This window comes from Spermophilus citellus (genome assembly GCF_964194105.1).
Source record: "Spermophilus citellus genome assembly, chromosome: 9".
NCBI lineage: Eukaryota > Metazoa > Chordata > Mammalia > Rodentia > Sciuridae > Spermophilus > Spermophilus citellus.
In genome coordinates this window covers 8,873,430-8,898,529 of record NC_138191.1, presented here as the reverse complement: position 1 = coordinate 8,898,529, position 25,100 = coordinate 8,873,430, and positions in this window count along the sequence as shown.

Sequence of the window (25,100 nt, the reverse complement as noted above, 5' to 3'; positions counted from 1 at the left end):
GTGTTTTTTAAAATATTTTTGTTTTATGTGGGAGGCCACCCTCACACGTGATTTGAGTCACCTCCCTGGCTGGGTGAGAGGTGCTTAGACACAGCTGTGTCAGAGCCTTCCCCACCCTTCTCCAGGTCCGAGGGTTGTCCGTGCAGAGGCGTGTCTGGCCACTGACCTGAAGACCCAATAGTCGCCCCTGACCTTGGAATGCTTCCCCCGTTAACCTTCACTGGATAGGATTTTCCCCAGAATTTCTTGTTCCCCAATAAAAGCCCACTCCCTGGCATGTACTCTCTCTCTCTCTCGATAACCTCTTGAGTAACCTCGATACAGCATTACATTAGGTGGCTGGAGGCTGGAGCTGGGAGGAGCTGTCCTGGAGCTGGTTTAAAGGTAATCAGTCTTTTTTTTTTTTTTTTTTTTTTTTTTTTTTTTTTTTTTTTTTTTTTAAGAGAGAGTGAGAGAGGAGAGAGAGAGAAAGAGAGAAAATTTTTAATATTTATTTTTTAGTTCTCGGCGGACACAACATCTTTGTTGGTATGTGGTGCTGAGGATCGAACCCGGGCCACACGCATGCCAGGTGAGCGCGCTACCGCTTGAGCCACATCCCCAGCCCTGGTAATCAGAGTCTTATCTCTTTAATTTAAAACTCCCTCGCGTTTTCTCACAGTTCAAACTTTCATTCATGAAGCTAGCGCAGGTCATAGGCTAGAGTTTTAGTTATAGTTGGACACAATACCTTTATTTTATTTTTATGTGGTGCTGAGGATTGAACCCAGCGCCCCACACATGCCAGGCGAGCACTCCACCACTGAGCCACAACCCCAGCCCCTAGGATGTGTCTTAATTTGAATCTGATGTTTCTTTCACATGAATTCTCAGCCAGAAAACTATGAAGGTGATGATGCTGTTCTCCATGCTGAGGCTCATGATGCCCATGTGCTCCTCAAACAATGTCGATTTTCGTCATCCAGTTCAGGTGATGTCGTTTCCCCTGATAAGTCATTCCAGGGGAGATACTTTAAGACCAACAAGCCTCGTGCTCTGCCTCACACATTCACTCTGTCAGTTGCCTAAGCCCATCTTTACCATGAGGGTGACGATGTGATGATTTCCCGTCCTTCGGCCATCTCTGAACATTTGCCACTTGGTATTTATTTAGCATTTACACTGTAAGCAAGAGTCTTTCTTTTCCCTCTTATGAACTTTGGTATCAACCTAACTCAATGATGAGACATCTTAACCAAAAATGTGGTTGTCTTTCTGCATACACAAGTCCACTTTTGCGATGCACCAGAGATGAAAAGGATCCTGTGTTTATGGAGAACCCTGTGGAACGCGGCTGCCAGGTGGTTATCCAGCTTTATCTTGGATACCTGCGGTAATGGGGGACACAGTATGTGCTGTTAGAAAGTTCCCATGTGAGTAAAGCTCTCTGCTCCCTGGGACCTACAGATGCTCATGTGTGGCCTACGGTTTGTATAGAAGGTGCAATCCTGGGGCCTGGGGACACACCTGGGCTTGTAAAGTGTCTGTCAACTCGGATGTTCACAGAGGCACTAGAGGAGAGCCAGGTGCCCTGTGGAGAGCATTCGTCAGAGCCCGGCCTGTCCCCATCCTGGTTGCTCACCTGGCTCACGGGCTCAGACGAGTCACCTGTGATGATGGGTTCTAGATTCTGGAAGGAGAATAATATCTACACCTGGATCTTTTCTTTTTTCTTTCTTTCTTTCTTTCTTTCTTCTTCTTCTTCTTTTTTTTAATGGAGAGGTGGGAGCAGGGCTAAGGGAACATAAAAGCTCATTAAACTTGAAGCAGAGAAGTGTTCCTAGGAGCACCTGCCTGGTGTCAGAAGACCTTTCAGTCCCAGGGTAGAGGATGCTCTCACTGCTGCCCAGCGCTTCCTGGATCTCTTCGTGTTGAGGTCTGTTTAAAAGCAGGGCATGAAGGGGTAACTGACCTGGGTCCTCCGAGGGCAGGGGTCCAGCCCCTGGAGGCTGCTTGCTGGAGGGAGAGGCTCAGTGGAACCGGGACCAGCCTTAGCTTGTGGGAGAGGCCGGACCCCGACCTCGGTTGCCTTCTACATGGATTCCGACACCCAGTACTAATCCTCTCATAAGCCCTTCCATTTCTCAAGGATTTCGCTCCTTTTCTTTGACCTAAAGGCTCGAGACCTTTAAATGAGGCCGGAGACCCTCCACCCTGTGCTGCAGAGGTCCAGCCTCCGGGCCTCTCACCTTCACCTCCCTGGGCCTCTCCAGTCCCCCTGCTCCTCTGCCCTTCTCTCTCCGTTCTCACTTCCCTTTCCCAGACGGTCTCCTTGCTCTGTGGTTCCTGATTCTGGGTTCTTACTTTTTACCCACCTTCCTTCCCTTTCCTCCACAGTTCTTCTCTCACGGCCCCTCCTTCGGTCCTTCTTAGACCGCAGGAGCAGTTCCAAGGATGGTCCTCACCTGCATCCCCGGTGCAGGAGAGCAGCCTGCGGATGTGCCCAGTCTCTAGGGAGGGGCCTCAGTCACTGAGAACTGCCTCAGAAGCCACTAGGAATGTGGAGACAGGCCCACCCCAGACACCTCCTTCCTCACTGCCCTCTGTCTCTTCAAAATAAAGGATTGGGGATCCCAAGCCCTCTCCTTCAGGTTCTTCTTCTAAATTAATTTTCTCTCCTCTCTCTCTCCTCCCTCCCTCTCTCCGTCTCTCTCTCTCTCTCTCTCTCTCTCTCTCTCTCTCTCTCTCTCCTGGAGATTGAACCTCGGAGTGCTTTACCACTAACCTACATTCCCAGCCCTTTTTATTTTATTTTATCTTTTTAAACCGACTCTTGCTATGCTGCCCAGACTGACTGGCCTTGAACTTGCAGTACTCCTGTTTCAGACTCCCGGGTCACCAGGATTACAGGCATGTCACCGCTGCTCCCTGTCCTGCCTTGCATTGAACAAGGCACTCTTCCTGATTTTAGTGGGACTACTCTTAATGCTTCCTCATGACGTTTTGGATTTAGGTAAATATATTTTTAACATGTTAAGAAAATACCCGTGATTTCCTATTTTCTCAGGAGATTTTGTGCAGAATGGATGTTGTTTCCTCAATGGCTTTTTTCATCATCTATGAAGGTAATCACGTTGATCTCTTTTAATTCTATTTCTATGGCAAATCACATTAATCTATTTTTCAAAATAAACCATCTTCAAATCTCTCGTATAAACCTTGCTTGCTTGGTCATGGTGTATTTAGATTATTTATTAATCTCGATTGCCTAAGCCACTCCCTGTGCTCCAAAATGGATTGTTTGACAGGCCTTGTTCTAAATTTAGACCTTATATAAGATTATCATTTTCATATGAAGTAAAGCTCCTGCTCTTGTTACTCCAGAGTAAACTATTTAATTCAGGGGCTTATGAGAGAGAGGGAGAGAAAAAGTAAATATGGATCTGCTCTGGGATTGAGAAATGTACCAGAGTATTGTCATGTCTTATTGGCAATATCTTGCCCCTGCAATGAAGGAATTCATTAAAAGTGGCTAAATCCATGTTCTGTGATGAGATGTATATACGGTAACACAAATATACCTCTTACCTAGCAACTAAGTATAAGATTTAGTTGCTTTTTGGTGCTTAATTTAGTGTTTCCTTGCTTAGAAAATGTTGAATTCTTCTTAATTAGTTTGACCAATTACTTTTCATTACAACTCTCTTGGAATTCTATTATTACCAATTCTTCTGATCATCTCCTGTATGATGGATGGACATTCTCCTTCCACACTGTGTGGGCTGGAATTGTCACTTCCCTTAAGTCATGACATTTACTGCTATTTTCAGAGCACATTGCTGTCTTCTAGAAGGATAATGGAATGGAATAAAAAGATGAAATCATATGAGTTAAAGGCCACAACTATGAGGAGGAGTCCTCAGTGTTTTGCATCCATTATTAAAAAGATAAAGATGGAATGGAAGCAGAGCCTTTAAATACAAATGACCAAGAATGTGTTCGACCTTCCTAGTTATTTCCACACTTAAAATAGTCTTTTTTTCATTTTTTATTCATACACTATAAATTTAGTCAATATTATGTGTCTTACTTAGTCTGTGTTCTGTTGTTATAACAGAATATCTAAGACTAGGTGATTTATAAAGAAAAAAGTTCATGGTTCTGGAGACAGGAAAGTTCAAGATCATCTGGTGAAGCCCTCATTCTGTGTCTTAACATGTCAGATACCGTCACATGGGCAAAGGGCATGACAGAAGGGCAAGGGGTGGTTAAAGAGAGGACCTTGCTTTATAACAACTTGCTCTTGAGAAAACTGATCCATTTCAGTGAGAACTAATACAATCTCACAAGAAAAACATTGATTACTCTTAGAGGCCTAAGAACCTCTTAAACGCCCATCCCTAGTACTGTACATTAGCAACCAAATTACATGTTTTGACAGGAACAAACTACATCCAAATAATAGCAGTGTATTTGCAGGTTAGCAACTGTCTGTCAATCATGGTGCTGGTTCCACGTAAAGACAGGTGTGAATAAACCCTGACTTTTGCCAAGATAAATACTCATTAGGGAAAGGCAGAATCTTGGCAATGTTATAGTTTAGGTGACAGGAAAAAATTATTTATAGTCTCCTTATAATTTTTAGTGTAATAAAGAATTCATCCTTCTTTAATATGCTTGAAAATACTGCACTTAGTAAGGGCTCGTAAACCTGACTTATCAGTTATCTATCGGCACTTTGAAACAATCACTGTTTATTAACTCTTGCAAAAACCATTGTTTATTTAGTCCATAATTTCATAGGTCAGCAGCTTGGACGGGGCGTAGCAGAACTGTTCTTGTCTTAGCTGGGCTCACTCTGCAGTTGGCTGTAGGACAGATAGCTACCTCTGATTCTCATGAGTTGGCTGACTGTCAAGGGGGGTGGGGCAAGAGTGGTGGGTCACAGATCTCTCATCATCCATCAGCCAACTCGATGGTATTTCCACACAACAGAGCTCCCGAGAGCAGCCGTAAATATGCAAGTACTTTCCAAGACTCTGCTCGCAGCAGCATGTTTGCTACCATTCATTGGCCAAAGCAAATAATAAAGGCAGCCCAGATTCTGAGGGTAGAGAAAAACGCCATCCCTCAAAGGGAGAAGGTTTCAAGACAAATTACCCATGAGGTCTGGGCAGGAAGATTTGTGGCCATTTTTGAAATCTGTAATAGGTGACAGAGCTGATGAAAAATATACTTACCACACATTCATTCATTCATTCATTCATTCTCTATCTATCTATCTATCTCTCCATCCTTCCTTCTACCTACCTATCATCTATCTACCTGAGTCAGGGTGAAGGTCAAGGCTTATTTTCTACCACATTGTAAATGAGAACATTAAGGAGAAGCAAAACGTCCAAGGAATACTTATTTTGCCTTTTGTTGTGGGGGGAAGTGATATAATTTTCTTCTCGATTTTCCTTACTATACAACTAATAACACCTACTTTGCTCGCATAAACTGTTAACTATGATTTTACCATGCATCGTATTGAGGTTTTGACAGACCTAGGAAAATAAGTTTCGGTCCACGTGTGTAGGAAAATAAGCCACAGACCATTTATGTAGGAAATGCTCAGAGATGGGGACATTGCTTTCTGCCCTCCTGAACTTCTAGACGTCTAAGATAAGGCCAAGAATTTGCTAAAAATGGATTAGTAGTAAAGAACTCCTTCTAAGAGGTTTTTATGTGTTCCATTTTCCTCTACCATCTCTCCTCAGACTAAATGACGGAGACTGCAGAAAATCTCTTTGTGTACAAAGATGAACGCCTTCTTTCTGGAGTTGAGAAGGCCTTGGAACTGCTATCTGACTCGCATCTGAAATTGTCTGAACATGAGCAAATGGCTGGAGTTCTCTGTAATAACAGCATGAAAGCACAGTGTGGCATGAGCAATAGCCGGTACATTCAGAGTTTGGCAGGAAAGATACACGTTTCCTGTGGTCACTGTGAACCAGATGGGACCATCTTGAAGGTGACCTTGTGCACAAGGATGCACAGAGGATGAGGTGACCTCAACAGAGATCTTATCGTCAGCTTTTACCCTTATTATTTCCTTCATTCTGTTATTTTGACTTTATGTGAACTTTTTCTAGGTTAAGATGTAAGTAGAGATATTGAATTATAGATCTTTCTGTTTAAGCATTTCAAGCTATGAAAATTTCCTCTCAGCTCCGCGGTAGCTGCTGCTATCCACAAATTTTGACATGTTGTGCTTTTAATATCTAATTCCCCTTGAGATTTTTTTTCTTTGATCCGTGGCTTATTAAAAAAGTGTGAACTTAATTCCAAAATATCATGAATTTTTCATGGATATTTTCACTCTTGATTTCTAATTTAATTCCTTTGTGGTCAGAGAATTTTCTTTATGATGATTAAAATCCTTTGATGCCCATTTTATAGGCTCTAAAGAGAATGTGACTTGAATATACTCCATATACGCTTGAAAAAGGCATCCTGCATTTGCTGAGTGCAGTGTTACATAAAATCTATTAGATCAAGTTTATTGGTTGAGTTGCTCACATTTTCTACATCCTTATTGATTACTTCATGTTTTTTTTACATGCAGTAATTAATTTTGTGGAGGTAAGAGGAAGGAAGATGAGCCCGCAGAGGGAATTATGTAGGTCCCAAAGAGGAATGACATATGGAAACAGACTTCTGTCCAATCACTCCATCGAAATGCTGAGAAATTGAATACCACTAGTAAGTGCAGGTTAACTTCTCAACCAAGAGATTCTTCAAATTCTGTATACAATCCAGCTTCTCCACAGATACCTACCAGCTCTCTAGTCTTGGTACATATAAGCAGAGCTTGAGATAGGTAGGTCTCCACCCTTTATCTGATCTAACTCATCTGTTTAGGTGCCTGTCTCATTAGAGGCAGGGCCCCATCACGCTCTCCATAGAATTGCCACATCTTGGCATAATTGAGGGTACCTAGTAGGTGCTCAATGAATGCTGAGTGAATCCATGAAACTCTGAATCCATGAAACGCTGCTTACTTACCTAAGTCATTGGCCAGGACACATTCAAACTATTTGACTCACCCAACATCTTTATCTATTGAGAGAATTTGGACAGTTTGTTAGGCCTATCAAAAGGCTGATCGAAATGAAACTGAAATATAATTTTAAGCATTCATGTTCAATTAGGAGAGCTTGGAAAGAATTTGGGCCCAAGTTGTAGGAGGTACATGTGGAAGATTCAGGTGGAACTAGAACTGACTCTCGGATCTTTTTCCCCCTCCTGCTAGGGGCAGCCTTGGGACACTATATACTTTGGTGCAATCTGTGCCCTGTGCATCTCCTGGGTGGGTTGGGAAGGTGCCATTCATTTTATGCTCAATGGGATTGTCTCCTTGGAGTTGTGCTCTGCAGAATGCCTCTATATGGATGACCCAAAACAGGAAAAAATTACCCTGCATAAGCCTTGCCTGAGTAGGTCAACAGCTAGGCTTTCTCCTTCAAGGGAAAATAAAAGGTTTTGTGTATACCAGCAGAGGGCAGTGTACTCTCACCAATCCTTGAACTTAGGCAGAGCCAAGTTTAGAAACAAACATATCATCCTACCAGCTATGGAAGATTTAAAGTTGATTCAGAAATATGTGTGTGTGTTTCTACAATTGTGAAAAACCTCAAACAATTTAAATTATATTTATTTGTTGATAGGTTACACATTCATATAGTTTTTAATTAAAAATGGATAAGATGGCATGCCATCTTATCTTGAACTATTAAGTTCCCACCTTTGGGAGCAACCTGTCTTATTAATTGTTTAGATAACATTTTGAAGAATTTTTATGCATAAGCAGCTAAGTACACACATTTGCTTCTCTTACCTTTTTAAAACGGTGACATGTTACGATAATTGGAAAATCTCTGGGAAAAATCCATAGACATTGTAGTGCATCTTGTTTTTTTTAAACAGTAGTTCTTAGAGATCATTCTAATTTGGTATACAAATTATGTATTCATTTTCATAGTAGGATACTATTTTTTATGTCTTTTTTTTTTGTACCAGGGGTTGGACTCAGGAGCACTCATCCACCAAGCCATATCCCCAGACCATTTTTGTATTCTATTTAGAGACAGAGTCTCACTGAGTTACGTAGCACCTCACCATTACAGAGGCTGGCTTTGAACTCAGGATCCTCCTGCTTCAGCCTCCTCAGCCACTGGGATTATAGGCATGTACCACTGCACCCCGCGCAGAATACTGTTTCATATTTCAGAATACTGTTAACAAAATTAACCTTCCCTCTGCTAATGAAAATAAAGATTATTTCTAGTTGTTACCTATTTCAAATAATGATGCAGGGAATGAGTTTGATTATTTGCTCTCTTGCCGCAGTCTTGGCTGGGCACAGAATCACGAGCCAATCAAGCAGGAACAAAACTTTATTTTGAAAAAGCCGCTAACACTCTCAGCGCCAGCAAGTCAAAAACCGGTCCTCCCACGAGGGTGTCCGACCGGAACCGCACGCCGACCGGAACCCCCCCGTCTCCTCCCACCTCCTCCGGAATTCCCTCCTACTATCCTTCCCCAACCAATGGGAACTCTCCAGCAGTCCCGTAAAGTCCCGTAACTTGAGTCCGGTAGCAGGCCAAGGTGAACAGCGGGAGTCCAGTTTGCATATGAATGTAAATTTTAACATAATCATCTCAGTGGCTAGCTGGCGTCACTTTACAACCAAAGGTGCCATACATCGTATATATGCTTGTGGCTCCTAGCACTCTCTGTCACGTGAGCTCCATTAGCAAAGGGGTTTTGTCTGTTATTCATTAATGTATCCCAGTGCTCACAGAAGTACCTAGTGCATAAGTTGGATGATCAATAAATCATTATGGAGTTGACCCATTTTTTCACATGCACACACACATGTACACACATCCATAATCTGTCTACACCTGGATCTATTTTGACCACAAGGTGCCTATTCACCCTCTAACAGAGAAACTCATACCTCGCACCAAGACGATCCCTTATATTCTTTCTGTGCTGTACACATTCCTCACTCTAGAACAACTTCCTTTTGGTTCTTATACTCTTTCTGATACTATAAATCAATTTCACCTGATGTTGCATATCAGATAAATCAAACCATATAGCATATTCTCATTTGTTCTGGTTTATTTCAATGGATAAAATGTGAGAAACATCCATGTTTTTGCATATATCAGTCATTACGTTTTTTAAGTTGCTGGGTACTTCATCGCTGTATGAATTTCTTACAGTTTATTTATATCTTGTTAAGCATTTGGGTAGTTTCTAGTTTGGGGCTATGATGAATAAAGTCATTGTTGACATTCTTGTACAAGTATTTTTTTTTTTTAGTTGTAGCTGGATGCCATATTTTATTTATTTTATTATTCACTTTATTTTATTTATTTATTTTGATGTACTGAGGATCAAACCTAAAACATTCTACCTCAGTGGTACAACCCTACCCTTGTACAAGTATTTTTTTAAATCTGTTTTAATTAGTTACACATGACAGTACAATGATCTTGACATATCATACATTTGAATCAGATGGGATATAATTTCTCATTTTTCTGAGTGTACAGGTTGCAGAATTATATTGGTTGGTCATGCATGTACAAGTATTTGAAGACAAAATATATTTATCTGGGATAAATATTTGGGAAGGGGATTTCTGAGTCACGGAGTAGATGCATCTTTGACTTTATAAATGCTAGAGAATCCTTCAAAGTGAATGTACCACTTTATTACTATTAATCAATGCCTGAGCCTTCTAGCTGCTGCGTATCTTCACCAACACTAAGTGTTTTCAGTCTTTTTAATTAAAGACATCCTGGTGGGTATGATGTATATTTCATTAGGACTTTAATTCACATCTCCCTGATGACTAATGATATTAAGGACCTTTTCATTATTGACTATCATATATATTGTTCTGTGAAGTGTCTGTTCAAAGTTTTGCTCAGTTTTAATGGTTTGCTCATTTCTTATTCTTGTTCTGTAGGAAATCTTTGCATAGTCTAGGAACAATTTTTTCCCTATTATGGCTTCTCTATTTTTTCTAAATTGTCTTCTTTTTTAATATGGAAAATTTTTAATTGTAATGAAGTCTAATTTATCAAATTATTGTAAATTATTAGAGCTTTTTTTTTCCTGTTTAAGAAATCTCTGATTACCTTTAGGTCACCAGGACATTTTCCTATGTTTTCTTCTAGAAGCTTTATGAAACTGTGTGCTTAGTTAGGTCTGTGATCCATCTCGATTACTATTATTATTATTTTTACACAATTTACAAAATGTGATTGTGTTAATAGCCAAAAAAAATCTGCATCTTGATTTTTATGAACTGTTCTGACTTCATAATGGGAAACATATATAGCTTACATAATTGAAGTACATTGTTTCTCAGAATTTATCTGTTCATCTCAACCTTTTGTTAGACCTTCATACATATCACAAAATGACTGGCTTGAGTGTCTTCATAACTCTTTCTTTTCCATCACGCGGTGATGGGATGGCATAGGACTGTTGGTCAGTTCTTAGAAATTTGGTTTCTGTAATAGTGGGGAAGTGATGCAGGCAACCTTCCTGTTAACCTTCCTGAACTTTAGTTTCCTCTTCATAGCTCTAATGTTATTGTTACGATTTTTATGATGATGTTGATGATATTAAGTGAGACAGAGACCAAGGTTCCTGTTTTCCATTCAGATATGCAGTTGACCAAACATTATTTGTTAAGAAATCTCTCTTCTCCTTAATGCATTGAGTTCACAACTTGTTTTTTTTTTTAATCAACTGATGGTATTTCTGAACTCTCTATTATGTTCCATTGATATATTTGTTGATCCTTGCAACAATACCTCATACTGTCTTCTTTTCTCAAAAAAAAATATTTTGGATATTGTAAGCCTTTTAATTTATACAAATTTTAGAACTCACTGTTTGATATGTTCAAAAAAGCATGCTGAAATGTCAATAGGGATTGAAATGAATCTTGATAAATTTAGAGAGAATAGACATTTTTAACATTGTTGAGTCTACCCATCCATGATTTAGGTTTTTAATTTCTCTAAGAAATTAAAGTAGAGGTTTTGTACATATTTCATGAGATTGTTTCCTAGATACCTATAATTTGATGTTATTATGATGATGTTGTTATGAAATGTTATCTTCAATATTTTCCCTAGTATTTTGAGAGCCATTTGATTTTGTATTTTGGTCTTGGGTCCTCCAACCTTGCTAAATTATTCATTTTAGAAGGTTAGACTCCTATGAATAAAACCATGTTGTTTTCAAATAACAATACTTTTGCTTTTTAAAAATTTTTCTCAGTTTTTATGCCTTTTATCACTTTTGTCTTATGATATTGCACTGTATTAGCGCAGATGATACAATGTAGAATAAAGGCAAGGAGGTAGAATTCTTTGATTCTTTCTTGATCTGCATAGGTTATATAGGATCACATTGTTATTCTTTATTAACTTAAAGTTAGGTCTTTCATTATAGTTTATTGAGAGTTGTTCTGTTTTGTTTTAATCATGAATAGAGGTTGAATGAGTGATCAAGAAGATTCCACTCTCTGGACTTTGTTCCCTTAGAGTTTGTTAAAATAAAAAGTGCTTAATTTATGTTCCATGAACTATGTGTAGGTTATCTATGTGAACAATCTGACTGGTGGAAAGAGGACAACAGACCTTAGCAGAGTGAGTTTTGCTTTTCTTGTTCTTTATACCAGTTACTTTTCAAATGAGAAATCTCCATTGAGATTTTCTAACTTGTCCAAGAGTACACAGTAAAATAAAAATTTCCATAAAAGAGCTGTTAATATTTGGTATAATGTCTCAGAGGAAACAGTGTAAAAGCCAGCAAGACTGAAATACACACAGAGGAGAAGGTAAAAAGTGGATATTTGTGGTCACTTTCTCAGAATTCTGTACCAATGCTCCACTTTCCCTCTACATTAGAATTTGGCTGTTTACTGGGTAGTTAAGGCAAAGCCAGGTAGATCCACTTGTGGTTGTGTGTTGTGTACCAAGTTGTGGGTGATTACTACTACGATGTGCTGGAGAGAATCAAGATCCAGGGCTCCAGGAGCAACTGTGCTACCATATCACTGTGTGACATCTGCCAAGTCACTACATGTCTCTGGACCAGTTTCCCTTTGGAGATAAAGGACTTGAATTAAACCAAGAACCCTTAATCCATGAGTCACAGGCTGGAAGCCACAATCAGGTTCCCTTCAAGGGGTGCAGAAGAGTTAGAAATGGGCAATGGACAGGACTTGTTACCTCAAAAATCTCTTACATTTTTTCCCTCTCTCTTCTTCCACCCTCTAAATATCAACAGTATTTTCCTTCATTGAATAATGAACCCTGTTCTTCTTCACATGGAAAGATAAATTTTTAAAATTAATTAATTAATTTTACAGTAGAATACACTTTGACATAGAGTACACAAACGGAGCACAACTTCTCATTCCTCTAGCTGTACATGCTTTGGACCAGTTGATTTCTAAGTTTTCTTCTCCAATCCTGAATATATGGAAGGATCTTCCCTGTGGGCTTGTTAGAAGACTAGAAATTCTCTTGGTCATTTCAGTAATTTTACTTACCTTAAAATAATAAAGATGAGAATAACAAGTTAAACACATCTAATCCAAAATTCCCAAATCTGTAATGCTCCAAAGTCCAAAACTGAGCTGTGACATGATGCTACGTGTAGGAAATTCTGCACCTGTTTTCAAGTGACAGGTTGTATGTGTGCCTGCATTTGGCTGCAACCTGCCACCCGAAAACAGGTTTTAGCCCAAAATGTAGGCACACTAACAATATTGTATAAAATTACCTTCAGGATATTAGTATAGGGTATATATTCAGAAATGAATTTTGTGTTTAGACTTGAGTTATATCCCTGAGATCTCTCATTATGCATATGCAAATATTTTAAAGTCTAAACAAATCCAAAATCTGAAACACTTTTGGTCCTAAGCATTTCAGGTAAGGGATACTCAGCCTGTATTGTGAAGTTTAAGTGTGTTGATTCATGCAGAGCTTTTAGAACAATGTCAGTCACCTGTTAAGGACTTGACAAATATTTGCTATTTTCATTACTATCTGCTTCACTGTGACAATGATTTATTGATCAGTTTACGTTCCAGATTTACCCTAGAAGGAACAGAAAAGCCAAAGAAGGAAGTCTCCTGGAGTGGGTAGGAGCCCAACCAGTCCTTGGGGACACAGTTTTTCGGATCTGAGCCTTCGTAGCTGGATCCTGCCCTGAATGTGGCTCCAACATTGCTGTCTCTCTCTCTAGGTGAGACTCAGTAGAATGCATTTTGCAGTTGGCAAATGGACATTACCAACTCAAGACATTATTATCAAAGCCTCCAAATTTGGACGGGATGTGGTCAGAGGTCCACTTGCTGGCTGAATTATGCCAGGCGAGCATAATTCGTCATGTTCTCCATTCAACTGGGGAAAAAGACTACCCTGTTGTTACCAGCCACCACAAAAACATCAATACTAATTCATGTGCATCTACAATTCAAATCATCATCCCCTGAAAGGATAAAAATGTTTTATTTCTTTGAGTAGAGAGTTCCCCCAAGATTTCCCTAGCAGTCGTTGTTCTGTTTAGTTGCAGGAACATGTAAATCATGTTGCTATTCTTAGTTACCCAGATGAGAAGACAGTGTTCACTGTGGGCTTCGCTCTCTGACTTTCAGATCAGACCTCTGCAGATGTGGCAAAAATGGTGAAGCTTTTTTTTTAGTGAATCAGGCTTCTGCCTTTTCTTTCATGAATAAGTGATGTGCACGGTCCCCACTGCTAGCTCCAACCTGGAAAAAGTGTGTGGTAAGAAAATTTTGTTTCCAGACCCCCACTGAGTTATATCTACCCCAAAAGATATGTTAAAGTATGACCCCTGACTCACAGGCTTGCAAAAGTAATTAAGATATTATTAGAGTGGAGCCTAATTGATAAGAATGGTGTGAGAAGGAGACACTTAATACAGATAGCAGGGAAAACACCAGGTGACAATGAGGCAGAGACTGGAGTGGTACATTTATTTATAAGCCAAGAAACTCTTGGAGACACCAGATACTGGAAGGGGCCAGAAAGGATCCTTCCTTAGAGGATCCAGAGAGAATTGGCTCTGTCAATACCTTGAACTTGGACTTCTTTAGGGAGGCTGCCAGCATCTTGCTAGGGGGGTCCTTCTTCCTGCCCCGGAGGGTGTAAGCCACTGGAGAAAAAAAAAATCAGAAATAATTAGTGAAGAAAAAAAGATACAGAGTCAGAAAAATAGTTTTAAAGCAGAGCGCCTGATAGACTCAGCCCAGCAGGAACTGGGGTTGGACAATTAGAAAATGGCTCCCGTGGTTTATTTAAGGGGGTATATCAAAGGCAGAGATAAAGTTTCAGCGGTGAAGTCTTGCTTCGTGATGTCTTGCAGTCAGCAGGTTGATTGAAATCTTGGCAGGTCACACCCATCTCTGAGGGGCTGTGTGGCTACAGCAGGTCACCCCATCTCCGGCGCTGTGTGGGACCAGGCAGAGCTGAACAGAAATTCACGTGTATGTGGGACTGCCACAGGAAGTTCCCAAACACCAGATGTTTCTATTCAGTAGGCTGTGGTGCCAATGTAGTCCACACACCGCCCACAGATGGCTCTCAACAGACTTCTAATCACAGATCTGAGAAATAATAAATTTCTATCATTTTTTTAAAATCATTCTAGTTTCTAGTACTTTGTTACAGCAGCCACACGAAACTAATACACACACTCTGTCCTCATTCTGTCCTCATCTCTTTACTTGCTTAGTTATTTAAACCTTTCTTTGAAAAGCTCTTGTCTGTCCAAAGCCTCAGAAAAGAATGGAAACTAAGCCTCCTTTATACTGAGGTAAGTGAACTGGAAATGGTGTAAAGTGGTAGCTCTCTCAGGCCACTGGCTTCTGAGGGTCACACTCCTACAGTAAAGGAATCAGTGGAACAATAGACACATTGCCTGGCTGGGAATCAGTTGACCCCTTTTGGCATCTCAGTTTCCGTCAAAGCTACGTAAATGCAAAGATGATATCTTCCAGATTTGACACTTGTTGATTATTTGAGTCTATGAATGAAGCTCCAAAGGTGGAGTCTCAGATTTTTATCTTAATGGAGAGAATGATTTTGCTTTATCGAGAGCCTTCTGGCTCGGTTGACATCAGTTGATTCTCTCCATTTTTTTTTTTATCAGTTCAAGCCCTCAGTATCTCTCTCCAGATTGTTATAATGTTCCTTAAGGACATCACATCCTTTGATCCCCCCTACAATCTGCCAAAGTGATAGTCTGGTTTAATTTGCATAATTTCTCCGTGAAGTCTAGCATTAATGACTGCAGTCAAATCAACGATCAGAACCCTTATGGAAGACTCCGTGGAACTTGTACCTAAGCTTTCTTTGTCTCTCCAGACTCCTCCGCCACCACATCCTTCACTTGATTCACATTTCTCACCTCCTCGCTCCCTATGAATACTTAAGCTTCTGCCCTTGTGTGGTTTTGATAAGGCCCTTCCTCCAGGGTGAAAGGCCCTGCCCTCATGCAACCCTGTTGCTGCTCTACCCATCCTTCAGGGACCACTCCTAACCAGACTCCATGCCCCTTTCTCTGTCTTGCACAAATACTTTTTAGCAGTGTCCCAAGTTTTCTTTTGCTGTAATCTGTTATTTATGAACCCAGTTTTATCCACTGTTGGTCACCTTCTTGAGGGCAGATTTGGTATCATATTTATCTTTGTTCCTTTCTGTTTCCTACTCTACTGTCCGGTACATGGTGTTTTAAATCAACCTTCACTGATATGCATTGAATTTTCCAAATGCGATCAGTTTTTTCAGGTAGTCAAAAGAAATGTTCTCATTGGCCTTCAAAACTGTTTATTGTATTTCTTACTTTGCTAAAAATCTGCCAACAGCTAAGTGGAAATAAACACAAGCGGGTCACAGAAGTCATAGAGTTGCAAGCCTCTCTATTTTTTTGTACCTAAAATTCACTTTTTGACTTTTCCTTGGATTTGAAAATGGGAGTCCTACCTCATCATCTCATGACCATAAGTCTGTGTTCATGAAGCTTCCTGGTGACAAAGTTCACCTGAGCTGGGGGACAGACATGGGCCAGAACCCAGCAATGATGTTCAAAGTCCCTGAGCATGGGGCCTCTGAAAATTTCTTCAATGTCTGAAAAGTTCCTCTTGTTCTCAGCTCTCTTGCTCTACTCTTATGATATAAAAATATATGGTTGGGGCTGGGGCTGTAGCTCAGTGGCAGAGCACTTGCCTCACACGAGTGAGACATTGGGTTGTAACCTCAGCATCACATAAAAGGTAAATAAATAAAATACAACTAAAAAAAAATCTTAAAACTATGGTCAATTTATCATATAAACACAGAGTAGCTGATTTTCTCAGATTAGTTGGATTTTCTAGAAGCCCAGTATTTGTCCCTTTCTACTTGAGAACCTTGACTTATCTCATCTATAAGACACACAGAGCAGAGTAGGAAGTGTGGTGAGGGAGACGCCCATCTTTTCTCTCTTCACCTTCCCTTTCTTTCCTTCCATCCCCACCCCAGATTTGGGGAGGCTTCAACTCTGGAAGAATACGTATCTTTCTCACTAGGCTCCTAGCTGTGTGCCCATCTAGAACACATTACGGTCTCACAGAGTCTCACCCAAGGAGATGACTATCCTTGCCACATCCATTATGGCATCTGCAAGGCAGCACCACACCCTTGCCACATCCATCATGGCGTCCGCAAGATAGCAGGTACAGAGGAAGATGCTGAATAAATGGGCCAAGGCAGAGCATATCAGAGACCCAGGTCTTTCCAGAGATCCAGTAGCAGCACAGAAAGAATGAGAAGGCCTGTGCCTGGGCAGAAGCCTGTGGTTTGGATGAAAAGGCTACAGAGTATAAAACAAAGAATTATAATTTGAGGTACATGTAGCTATAACAGATATGGGCCATGGGTATCCACCAAATATCCCGGAAAAAGACTGGACAGAATTATTCAGAACTAAGCAGGAGCCAATCCAGTGTGTCCAGGAATGAAACCAGGCTACCCGAGTCCCAGGGACCCCAGGGAGGAAGCTCACTGCCCACAGGCCCCTCCAGTCCAGAGGAAGGCAGCCTCTCTCCTGTGGTCTCCCTCTCAAGATCTCTCTTCTACTTCCACCCGTCATCTTAATAAACAAAACAAAGATGAAACAGGGCTTTGGGGAGTTTGAATTTGGAATTCACTGAATATGTATGCAAAAGAGGCTGAATTTGGATAAAAGAGACCATTTAAAATTAGCCAAGTCTCAGGCCTACTTAATAGGCCATCATTTCCTTTTATTTATGTATTTAATTGCATACATTTTCTTAAGACATCAGCAAGGGTAGAAACTCAAAAATAAGATATACTTGGCCACAGATAAGAATGAAAGTGTTGATTCTTTGCACATCTGAGTTGTGAATAAGCCTAACATAATCTTACTCTATCTCCCACAGACACCTGATATTAAGACTCTTGATGTAAGCAGTATCAAACCACAGATGTCTGCAAGACAAACATTTATTAACCTAAATGAGTTTTATTTTTATCTCGAATGGGAGCCAAACGATCATCTTCTTGGACTTTGTCTCCTTTGCACCTCTATCTAGCAACTCAGGGAGACCCTGTCTCTAAATAAAATACAAAAAAAAAAGGGCTGGGGAGTGGCTCAGTGGTCGAGTGCCCCTGAGTTCAATCCCTGGTACGCACCCAACCTCCCCCCAAAAGAAAGAGAAAATAAAAGAAAGAAAGTCAAAAGAATAAGTCTGGTTCATTCTAAAACTTGGCCTCCCCATGTGATAGCCTTCCTTGCCCTCTCTTAGCTCAGGGCTGACTTCTTGGAAACCTGAAGCAAGGAAAGAGGGGGTGGGGTTTGTTTCCTCTCTCTCTTTGCTTCACTTCCTTGCGAACTCATGATCTGCTATTTGGGGATGGGTGGTGTTCAAGAAGTAGGGACAGGATGGGAGTGTTTATGACAAAGGGTAGAGTCCTCTGTGAGCGGCTGTTACAGTGGGCTGGTGCCCCCCTGGGCAGGGCCCATGTCCAACGGCTGCCTCTTCTTCTTTAGCAGTATCTTTGCAGCTTCTTTAGAGACTTGTCCACCTGAACCTGCAGGTCCCAGATGCAATGACGTCTCCTCCAGCTAGCTACTTATTACTCCCTTGCTCTTCTGGGTATTCCTCATTCCTGTGGAGATTCCCTCCTAGATGTCCTCTCAGTGTGGTCACCTTCGAAATAATCCAGTGGTACATGTGAAACCCTGAAAAACACACAGATATCCAGCTGAAATCTTAGTGCACAGGCTGCTTCCAGTATGGCTCCAGACTGTCACCTTCAGACATTTGCAAATATGAGCCAAGGACGGGTCCATGGCCCTCGAAACTCCAGTGGACACATGTGAAACTTTCTCATGGATGATCTGGATTCCTCTCTTAGTTTATTTGGGGGAATGAAAAAGAAAGTAAACAGTACACTAAAAACTCTACTTAAAGAAATTCCCTGTTACATATTTCTTATTACTTGATGAATTCTTGGCTTAGTATTATAAAGCACAGATGTGCAAGAGGAGCTAGTAATGATGGCAGTAACCCGTTTAACTCTTTAAATAAGTCTTGCACAAATGTTCTAGCACTTATTGTTCCAGGTTTTGGTGCTTCTGCCCAAACTGAGATCATTTGAAAAATCATACTTATGACTAAGAGACAGACTAAAGATTTTATAGTGGAGAAACAAGAATCTACATTAGCTCCTCACAACAGTGACAAACACCAAATAAATCCCCACTAAGCATTTCCATTCTTTCCAAAGTTACCTAGTCTCAGTTTCACTGAAATTGAATCTTGATTCTTTTCCAGCAAGATATAAGATAGCAGTGTCTATTCTTTGGTCTGTGTCTGAATCTACAGCTAAATTTATCTATATCCACAGAGAGTTTTATCCCTTGCCCCCATTTACAGAAGGGACTTATATTACTGAGCTTACTTTATGCCATGGTTTGCAACTTACTGGTAATTTTCAAGTGACAAAGGTTATATATACACAATGGAATATTACTCAGCCTTAAAGAAAAATGAAATTATGGCATTTGCTAGTAAACTAATGGATCTGGAGGATTTCATGCTAAGTGAAATAAGCCAATCCCCCGAAACCAAAGGCCGAATGTTTTCTCTGATAGGCGGATGCTAACACACAATAGCGCGGTGGAGGCTAAGGAAGAATAGATGTACTTGTGGTTAGACAGAGGAGAGTGGAGGGAGGGGAGGGGATATGGGGGTAGGAAAGAGAGTAGAATGAATTGGACATTATTACTCTATATTCATATATGATTATACAACCAGTGTGATTCTACATTGGGTACAACCAGAAGAATGAGAAGTTGTACTCCATTTGTGTATGATATGTCAAAATGCATTCTACTTTCACGTACAACTAATTAGAACAAATAAAAATAAATAAAACAGAATGGTAACTAAAAATAATAGCAATTACAATGTTAAACCAATTATAAATCATAATCATATTACATATAATTAATAATGTTATAGTAAATGATGGATCAAGTATTAATATTAAGCAAACATTAAGTATGGAGGCTGTATTAAAAATTATAGGAATATAACAGGAACTATGGATAAAAATTTTCTTAAAATTTTTAATTTATACTGCGACATTGAAAATATGTTACTTGGGTCTTAAAAGAAAAGATTGTCATTAATTTATTTTGAACTCATATCCTCCTCCTTCCTACAGCCAAGGACAGTGCCTGAGGCCTAAGAGATAATCAGTAGCTATGGTTAAATTAATGATGTTTCATTGAAAATCTTATTACCAACTTTGAGAGTTCTGAGAATAAAGCTGGCAGGATGTTCACAGGCTGCTGTCCTTTCTCCTTGTCCTACAGGCTTTTATATCCACAGACCAATCAGCGTGCGTGTGTGTGCATGCACACACACACACACACACACACACGATTCTCAATGAAAACAAAAAAATTCTTTCCACTGAGGAAGTCACATGGAAAGTACTGTCTGTTGGAGTTTGGTCCCGACAGACCAGGTGAGCGCACTCCCAGGGGGCTGCTGCAGAGTTCAGAGTGGGGAACTTCAGCAGCTGGGACAGAGCTGGGTAGAATCTAGTCTAGAGAGATTAGGTCAGCAGATCTGGATTGGGAGCAGGGACTCATCTCTGCTGAGAGTCTGGATCTCAGAAGCCTCCCAAGAGTTCTACTGCCAGAGCAGGGGAGCGAATCCTCCATGGGTCTGGAACATTCCACCGCCATGAATAGAGCCCTTCCTGGCTTCATCCCCAAGGGTATTCACGCCCACCTGCTCAGTTTTCTCACTCTCTTCAGTTGATCACTGAATGGCCCCAGATTCAAAGGAAGTGAGTTGCACTCCTCTCGTATCACTTATTTGAATCCCCATGGGACAATCTTCTCTGTGCCTGTTTCACTCATGTTTTTCTAGGTACACCACAGGCCACACAGTAGGGGCTGAGACAACATGGCGATGTGTGCTGTGATCTCCCAGGCTCCTGCCTCCTCAGCATGGCTCCTGCCCCAGTTCTGCACTTGCCAACTGAGAAAGGCAGACTGCTTTTCAAATACCAGCTCACTGGGCAGCCTCTGGATCAGCTCAGTTCTGGATCAGCTAAGGCTGCTTTTCTGTTCTATAGGTTTTTCCAGCCAAATTTGTTCATTATGTTTCTATGCGTGTGTGTGTGTGTGTGGTCCCTCCCCTCTGTGATGAACCAGCTGCTGGGATGCTGCTACAACCAGCTTGGTTCTTTGTTCAAGGACCCTAATTCCTGAGTCTCTAGGAGACTCTGTCCAATACTGCACCCCAGTGAATCCTGTCTTTCACCCCTTTGCTGGACGCAGCACTCCACTGCTTGAATTCCAAGCCTCAGAGCAACTGGAAATTTAGTCTTTCACTGTCTTGAATTCTTCCTCGCCTGCATGCTTTCAGACATCCTTCCTATCTCTGCCTTCTCTTCCATTTCCAACCACGCTTTGGTTAATAAAAGCAGAGGGAGGAGTTGAAAGGGAAGCTGTTCCTGCCCAGGTCACAGGCAACAGGAATGATGCAGACGCAGAAGGAGATCTGCAGACCCTGAAGAAGAGGACGCAGGGCTGGGTACACAGATAGGGTCCACTTGGTCACGCAAGTCAACCCCTCGGTGAGGAGGGACTGGAATTTCACAGCTCAGTATTCCCAAGGCTAGGGAGGAAGCACCGGGGTGAGCTGTGCATGTGACTCCTTAGGGGACTCTCATGTCACCACTGGTACAATCCCTACCCCCTCCAGGCCGGAGCAGCATAGTGCAGTGAGGTCCAGTAACCTCAGGGACACCTCCCAGTCAGGGGCCAACTTCTCAGAAAGCTCCTCTTGCCTCTCTTCCCAGGGCCCTATGCTGAGCCATTTGTTCTGACATGATCAGAATGTGGACTGTTAATTTGGGCTTTATCTTTCATGAAGTCTAAATTCAGGAGCAGGGAAGCCCTGTCCTGGAGCACGTAGGCCCTGTGCAAGGCCAAGCCACCTTGGGAGGGGGGCAGCCTTGCCTGCTTGGTGCTTCTCTGAGGTGCCAACGTGTAAACTCTTTGCTTTGCTATCACTTTTGAATTTCCAGTGAAAAGAGGAACACAAAGGTGGATTAAGCAAGATTAAATTAGTTAAATGTATATTTAGTAAAAGGCAGAAATGAAAACTGATCATCTTAGCAAAAAAAAAAAAAAAGTCTAAATCCTATGCAACAAAAGTTCCAAGAATGGGTCAGAGTATCTTGTTGGAGGTCACACAGCTGGTAAGTGACTGAAGTGAACTGGAATCGGGTTTGCCCACCTCCAACGTCCAGGCGCTTGGCCTGTGTGCTTAATGCTTCTGTTTAGGGATGATTCCAGTTAAGTCCAGAAAAGTACAGCTTGAAGTTCCAGGATGGAACACACTGGGAACACGAGGACAGTGAAGGCCAGTTTTCGTGCCAGCAGGACATAGACAGCTAGCTGGATGCAGAGTGGACAGCCAGGCTGATAGGTTTTCCTCCCTGTGGACTCTACTCTTTGTACTACTGTCTCCTGTCCTCTTTCCTCCTAGACCCCTCATTGCAAACACCTGTCAAATAGGAGACAGTTATGAGTTTCCTGTGCCCCTGGGGGAGACCTCAGTCCTATCCTGTCTGTCCTCAGCATCCACAAGGGCCTCCAGAATGACAGGGTCACTGCTGGCGTTTTAAGAAGTCATTAGCGCCTCTTAGGAGTGATTAGAATCTTTTGCAATAAACAGCCCTGAAATTTGATGATTTAAAATATTAATATTAATAATAATCAACCAGCCATAAGTAATGGAGTGCCTGTTAACAGGCCATGCATGTGACTGCAACATGTACAGTTGCAAAATACTATGGTGACAGTGACAACCTATTCTGTCTTCAGTTTTTTTTTTTTTTTCTCTCTCATGATTAGTTAAAAAAAAAAATGTTTCCGGGTGGTTTCCATACATAAGTGGTATTCTCTCCTCAGTAATCCCACAGAACACATTTATTCGAATTGCCTGAAGACTCTTCAATTTCCCTGAACCCCAAGTCCCAGATCTATTCCTCATAATTTCGAGCTCTCTTACTGACATGGTCACTATGGGGGAAGGTGACAGGTTAACAAATGAGAGAAGCAGAAGGAAGCCAATGCTGTTGTTGCTGGTGTTCACGCACATAGGAAAGAACAACCCGAACTACCAAAAGCATGTTTCTGGATCAATTGCTCATAGAAAACTCCTCCAGGAGACGCCCCGTTATCCTGATAAACATCTCAGGATGCCAGTCCTAGCGGACCAGAGAAGACAGCAGGGCAGGGCCGAGAGACGGCGTTTCTGGTACATCTGTGGGCTTACCGATGCTCTTCACCTGGTCACTCTTCACGCATTCATGGAACTGTCAACCATTTAGGGCCCGCCGAGCGCAGGGACTGTTCAGAGGGAACAACTCAGATGTTCTCCACTGTTCTCCTGAAGCCCACTATCAATGGTCACCATTATTTGCCGGAGGGATTTCACCTTGATGCCAGTCCAGCAGGACGTGGAGCTTGCCTTCATGACAGTATCAGAGAGAGTGGCTTCAGTTGCTGTCACAATTATCCACACCACACAGCTTTGAGCTTCCCCCGTCAGTCTGTGTCCCCTGGCCCAGCTCCCTTCTCCCAGTTCTCTTCCTGAGAACCTCTTCTCCATTCCCTGAACCTCTCCACTTCTGAATCTTCTGTCTTCATTCTCCTCCACTCCCCTGGCTGGGCCTTCTCATTGCCCGGATCTGCTCCTCCTCTAAAACCTTGAACAGCCTTCTCCAGTCTCTGAGCAACCTCCGTGACCTTGAACTTCCCAACGCTCTTCTTTCCCCAAGTCCTTCCTCCTTGAAGTCCTTTTTTCCAGGACTTTTGATTTCCCTTTGTAGCAACCCACCTGCTGGCTTCGCGCAGCCTTGAAACCACTTGAGTTGGTGCCTCAGCTGGAAGCCCTGGTTTTATGATGCCACCCACCATGCAGGCTTTACAACCCAATGCTGAAAAGTGGATTAATTTCTCCTGGTCTTTATCTAGGGTCCCTTTTCCTCTGAGTACTTATTTCAGAGCTTCACTACATTTTAGAAGCTTCTAGCCTAATATAGCCTCCCTGGCTCACCTGAGGCGACTTACTGCCCATTTCACCCCCAGATACCGTGACGATCGGGCAAGTCTCATACCTTCTGTTTGAGATCTCCTCTGCACCTCTGACTGGTACAGAGTGCTCTCCTCCTGTGTCTCTGTGACTCCCTAGGGTCTACCTCCATTCCACGTCCTCCCACATGCTGTATAGCCAGATCACATGCTCTGACATGCATAACACCCTTTAGTGGCTTTATGTCCTCTGGGATCATGTCCTTTCCAGCTACAGAGGCTTCCTTTCCCTTTCTTAATGTTCTTGACTCTGTCAGTAAAATAAATAAATAAATAAATAAAATATATATATTTGGTGCTGGGGATCGAACCTAGGGCCCTGTGCATGCAAGGCAAGCACTCTATCAACTGAGCTATATCCCTAACCCCTGTAAAATATTTTACTGGGGCAAAGTGCTTTATCTTCCCCTCCCACTTCTTTCACTCAATTGTCCAAGTGAGAGGGGGAGAAATATATTTCCGGATCATGAGACCTGAGCTTGTCTGCTCACAGGTCATATGAAGGCTTTCATCCTTCAAGTGTAAAGTCAGTTGTCCACATCATGCTCCTAAAGGATGGAGCTGAATGCATAGGATCTTGGATTCCAGTTGCCGCCTAATTTGGCTTCATCAATAGTAAAGCTGCTATCTTGAGCCTCTTCTAAATTCTGCGTCTGTTACTGCATTGAAACAGAAACTAGAGAGGGAAGAACGTGAGTAATTAGCATTTACAAACCCATTTATAATATATCTTCCATAACACCACTAAACAATAACCCATGACCCCCGAGCACCAATCAGGCCGTGATCCATTCATTCCAAACCACCTGTCATTCCTTAGATGGATAATGCTGCATTTATCTGCATATGCATTGCATATATATATATTTTATTCTGACTATCCACTCTACTCACCTTTAACTCCTGCTCTTAGTGAACTCTTCTCCAATTAGCTCCAAGCAGAGGTAATCATTTTTCCCACTGTGTCTGCAAAGCATCGTATACTTTCCAGTCTCACAGTAGTTTTTGCGTGTGATTGCAATTACTCATCCTTATTCTTCTGGTGTGCTAAACTATACCTCATTCATCCATATACTCCCCCTACCTAGCATGTCACCAGGCACTCAAGGCTGCTCCAAACTTTTTCTTGAACATAAGAGAAGTAAATAAGAAATACAGGCTTAAAAATGAATGCCTGCAATGAACAAAGCATCGTGTCAAGTGACCCGAGTATTACAAAGAACCTAAGATATTCCACTGTAGAGGGATAATGACCCTGCTTGAAATAGCAGGGGTTGTGTTAGCATGTGACGTTAAATGTTTAACTAATGGAGTTG